The sequence below is a fragment of the Dioscorea cayenensis genome, chromosome 20, assembly GCF_009730915.1.
Source record: "Dioscorea cayenensis subsp. rotundata cultivar TDr96_F1 chromosome 20, TDr96_F1_v2_PseudoChromosome.rev07_lg8_w22 25.fasta, whole genome shotgun sequence".
NCBI classification, from domain to species: Eukaryota; Viridiplantae; Streptophyta; class Magnoliopsida; order Dioscoreales; family Dioscoreaceae; genus Dioscorea; species Dioscorea cayenensis.
Window position 1 is genome coordinate 11,649,301 of NC_052490.1, and position 5,737 is coordinate 11,655,037.

A 5,737-nucleotide genomic window follows, 5' to 3' on the forward strand; every position below is an offset into this window, starting at 1 on the left:
GCTCGCATAGTGCATGTGCAAAAAAAGACAAATCTAATATGTGCTTCTTCCAAAGTAATATTATTTATTTATTTATTTATTTCACATAAAAAAAATCAAACTTTTTAAAAATAAAATTTTCAAAATACCCCTCCAAATCAATCTCAAAGTCCAGGTGTCAGTAGCTAAATAACTTTCTTGGCTGCCAATCACCATTCATTTGTGTTATATATATATATATATATATAAACCAAATTCGTGGTCAACCCTATTTCCTCGCAGCTCTCTCTTCCTGTTCTTGAGTGTGGTGGCCATGGAACAAGGGCTGCTGCTGAACAGGTCGAGGTCTCATGACAGAGAGGAAGTGGACTTGGAGAGGAAAGGAGGATGCATAGCTGAGCTGAGAGAAGAGGGATGGAACCTGGCATGCATTGGCGCCCCCATGGTCATCACCACGCTTGCCCAGTTCTTTGTCCAGGTGGTGTCTTCCATGATGGTTGGCCATCTCGGCGAACTCCAGCTCTCCAGCGCTGCCATCGCCACCTCCCTCACCAGCGTCACTGGTTTCAGCCTTCTTGTAAGCCTTCTTTAATTTTCTTTGTCTTTTTGTGCTTTTTTCTTTCTTTCTTATTCAGCGACGTCTTTCTTTGACTTATCAACTCTGTCTTTATTCATGTTTATATATATATATATATATATATTATTGTTATTTTGATTTGTTAGATTGATATATTAAGGATTAAAGGATTAAAATGAATATTGCTTTGATATGAAGTTATGGTTTTTCTTTATAGAACTTGCAACCTGATTTTATTCGTTTATTTGTGATGAAAAGTTTGTATCTTTGGGTGTTTGGTTTTTAATTAATTATGAGGAAAAGAGTGAGCGTAACTTTTGTTATTGTTTTGTTATATTATTTATTTAAAATTGAAGTAGTTCTTTTCAAAGAAAATATTTTAATATAGTTAAGGATAATTTTTGGATTTTCTTTTCTCATAAAACCTATTTTATTCATTCATTTAATTTTTAATAAATGTGGACGAATGATAACCTTTTTAGTGTTTATGTTTATGTTGTTGTGACCACTGGAAAGAAAACTATAGTTTAAGGACATGTGAAATAGTTATATATATATATATATATATATAGAAGTGCTGTAGTTATTTTAATTTTTTAAAAAATTTGAAATAAAATGTTATTTGGAATGTTGATAATAAATAACGAAAGCTCACTGAAAATACATAATATTTCAGTGTATGAGCGAAAGATTGGCTTGGCTTTGTACCCTAATATTTGTGACAGACCGTCAAACATGACACATACACAAGTTTTTTGTGACTTATTTAATAATATACTGAGGATTAGTGTGGTATAATATTTGATAATTTAGTAATAAATAAATAAAATATATCTTAATAAATATTTTATATATCCTCTCTCCGTTTTTTTTTTTAGTTGTCACGTTTTGGAACTATTTTCTTTCATGTTCCTTCTTACTTGTCACATTATAAACTTTGTGCAACATTAAATAATTTTTTTTAAATTTACCTTTTAATTTAATGTATTTGTATGATTTTTAATAAATTAAAATCAACTAAGCATTAAATTATATTCTCTACTAGCGGAGTTTTAAATAAGGGTAGTTTTATAAAATAATAAATTTTTTTATAAAATATAGATAATCAATTAATTTTAATTAATTTTATTTAATCAATATGAATTAGTTAGATGCGATAATTAAAAAGAAACTAAAAGAATAGCATAATTATTTATATATATATTTTTAAATTATGTGATTTATGATGAAAGCCTTTTTGTGTTAGTCATTTTTGATTATTCTTAACCATGTGCAACACAAATAAATTATGTTCATTAAAAATGTTGATAAAATCTTATCCACAGGATGCTGATAATCACACCTTGCCCATATTCTTTATATTAATTGTTTTGTGTCATGCTTGTGTCAGACAGTTGTCGCTATTGTACATATAGATCTATGTCAACTTGATCACCCTAGACAGTTGTCGCTATTACACATCGGTTCATACTAACTTGATCATGACCTCGCCATTGGACATAGTGTCTTCAGAAAAGAATCTACTGAAGCCTGTCACTTTTAGTGCCTTCTTTTAGTGGCTGTCACTTTTGGTAAACACTGATCACGATATTATTTTTTATCCAAAAATAAGTCATCACAAGACATAGAATGCACATCTTTTGGAAGTAGGGTGGAATCTGTTTTGACAAGCAGCCAAGTCAAATATGCACACTTGCTCTTATCCTCTCCACTCTTACGCGGACTCTATCACATATTCATTGAATACTTATATGGTGATCCATGAACAAACCAAAAGTATATGACCATAGCTTATTTATTTAGGGTCCAAAAGATCGATGTAGTACTTTGCTTTTCTCTGTGTGGTCTCATGCAGTTTGATCTCCTGAGTGAACAAAAACTAACCATATTATTGCTTGGTGGAGTAAAAGTTAGAAGTTGCAGGACCGAAGATACATAATCCACAAAGAACACATATACTTTCCTTCTTGACAAGTTGTGTTTTGAATGTGTTGATTTTTTTAATATATTAAAAATGGTTTATATCAATATCAAAATATAATTGATATATTAATATATTAGCATTTTGATGTGAAAATCCATATTCTCCTTAGAATGAATACGTATTTTGATCAAAGTTGAAAGAGAGAACAATCAATAGGATCCACGAGATCCCTAAACCACCTCTCCTCAACTAGATCACTTTTCTTCTTGTTTATTTGTCGAGTTGACTTTAAACTTTGGGATCATTTTAGTTCTCCACTCACCACCAAAACATTGGTATGAACCTTTTTGATAATCCGATGCCTAGGTTCGGCGAGAATTATTTTTAGGAGAGAAGCAAAGCTAAGGGAATGAGGAAAAGAGTTTTGAGATTTTTGCGCGATAGAATTCTCTAATGAATCTTTCTGTACCCAATTGCCAACGTCTGTCTTTTTCGCCTTTCCATCAACTTAGTTTCACGCTTTTAGCAATTCAATCTTTCTCATTAGAGATTCCATTTTTTCTATAATATTGATGGATAAGCTTTGCCATCTCTGGAGGCTTAATCTTCCATATAGGATGAGTAGGTTCCAAGATTTGAAATAGCGAGTTTAATTAGATTACATTATATGTTTAGGGTTTTGGCGTTTTGATCATGCCACGTGTAAGTATTTTTGTTCCTATACTATACTATAGTATATTACGAGAGTATATGTTTGGTATCATTATTAGTTGCGAACAAATTTTTGTAATTTTTTTAATATTGTTACTGAGTAAGATTTTATATTTAGTAGCATGTGCTTGATATTGCATTGATGGTGGAGATTTCCTTATTTTCTCCACCCATGTTATATTCCCATGTGGACCAATAACATCCTACTTTTATTTTCTTTTTCACAATTAGAATTTAAATAGAGATGAGCATACTTAATCATGGCAATTAGGAAATGATACAAATTATATATTGTTATGAGTAATGTGTATTTAGTTTTTTTCTTAATCAAGTAATTCACGTTTGTGAACAGCTAGGAATGGCTAGTGGTTTTGGAGACACTATGTGGACAAGCCTATGGAGCACAACAATACGAGGAATTAGGGAATACAAGCTTATAGAGCCATACTATCTCTTTTTATTGTTTGCATTCCGATATCCTTTATATGGGGCTCAATGGGAAAACTACTTATATTCATTGGCCAAGACCCCTTGATCTCAGAAGAGGCAGGGAAGTATGCATTATGGTTAATTCCTGCCTTGTTTGCCTATGCCATTACTCAGACTATGACGAAGTTCCTTCAATCTCAAAGCCTGATTTTTTTCCTATGCTTTTGAGTTCTATTGCCGCTCTATGCTTTCACATCCCCGTCTGTTGGTTCATGGTATTCAAATCAGGAATGGGTAATGTGGGTGCTGCTTTCTCTATAAGCATATCATATTGGTTGAATGTTTTAATGCTCGGATTGTATATTAAGTGCTCAGACTCCTGTAAGGCAACTCGAATTCCATTTTCTCTCAAGGCTTTTAAAGGGATAAATGAATTCTTACGGTTTGCAGTTCCATCTGCCGTGATGATATGGTAATTCATTTCTATTTTTAATTAAGTGTTGCATTGTAAACATTGCTGATTGAATGTTGATACAGTCTTGAATGGTGGTCATTTGAGCTGCTTATCTTGCTTTCTGGTCTGTTGCCGAATCCGGAGTTGGAAACTTCAGTGCTTTCTATCTGGTAATTAGCAAAACAAATTCAGTTTAATATGTTTAACATGACATAATGGGCCGTTTATGGATCTCATTTCTTGGTGTGCAGCCTGAATAGCATTGCATTTCTGTACACAATACCATATGGGCTTGGTGCAGCAACGAGGTATGCTTGTAAATATTAAATATAAACACAACAACAACTATTATAGTACATATTAAAAATAAAGACTATGAACAACACTTTGAATTTATATATATATATATATATATATATAGGCTATTTGCGCTAGAAAACAGCATTATTAAGTAACAAAGCATGAGAAAGACTATAATAATACAGAAACATAAAATAACAATCTAATCTATTTAATGATGAGCACAATACTACAAATGTTTATGAGAATTATATTAATTTTTGATATATGTATATGCAGTACAAGGATATCAAATGAAGTAGGAGCAGGAAATCCAAATAAAGCTCGTTTCGTTGTTCGAGTTGCATTGCTAATCACTATTATTGAGGCTGTAACTGTCAGCACAACAATATTTGTTTTGCGCTACATTTTGGGTTATGCATTCAGCGACGAGAAGGAAGTTATTAATTATGTCACAGAAATGGCACCTCTCATTTGTATCTCAATAATTATAGATAGCCTTCATGGCGTACTCTCAGGTTATTTATTGAACTTAGTAGTTGATAAAAATTATCTATTGATGAAGTTAAAATTTTAATATCATTTTCTGCTTCAGGTGTTGCTAGAGGTTGTGGATGGCAACATTTAGGTGCCTACGTTAATCTTGGTGCATACTATCTATTTGGGATCCCTGCTGCTGTTGTATTGGCTTTTGTAATTCACATACGAGGAAAAGGTCTTTGGATTGGAATCCTCGGAGGAGCTATAGTACAAACAACACTTCTTTTGATTATTACATTTTCCATAAATTGGCAACTACAGGTTCTTTATTTGTTTTTTTTAAATAAACTTTTATATCATATTTGTTTTCAAATTCTCATTTTCTTCTACTTTCGCAGGCCAACAAGGCTCACCAAAGAATTTTTGAGGAACGATTAGCCTATGAGAATAGATTGAAGTGAAGAAGTGTTACTATTAATGGTTTATTACCTCCTTGTGTTTTTGTTTTAGTTTGTTTTGTTTTCGGTATAGTAAAATTTTGAGTGTGCTTGGATTTGTAAACCCTAGGATGATATTGTTTCTTTGACATTCTATTATGCTTTTCTTAATTGATGTTTTTAATTGAGTTCCAATCTTGAATGCTTGTTCTATTGATTTCTCCCTTAGAGTGACACTAGGGTTGAGAGCCTACATTAGTAGTCCTTGTGAGTGAGTGATACATCATGAGAGTTAGACAAAGCGAGATTGGAGAGGGTCGAGAGAGTGAGTCGAGAGGTAGCGGAGCATCCCCTTTCCCCTTCGTTATGATTAATCCTATGTTCGTGTTCCAAGAATTCTTTGCGGTCACAATAGAGTGAAGTGCTAAGAGAGGAACTCCGCTAGG

General features: G+C 32.5%; 1 pseudogene; it reads left to right on the plus strand.

The window, feature by feature from the left end:
• The first annotated feature begins 228 nt into the window (after window positions 1-228).
• LOC120251179 lies at window positions 229-5,440 on the plus strand (annotated as a pseudogene).
• The last annotated feature ends 297 nt before the right edge of the window (window positions 5,441-5,737 follow it).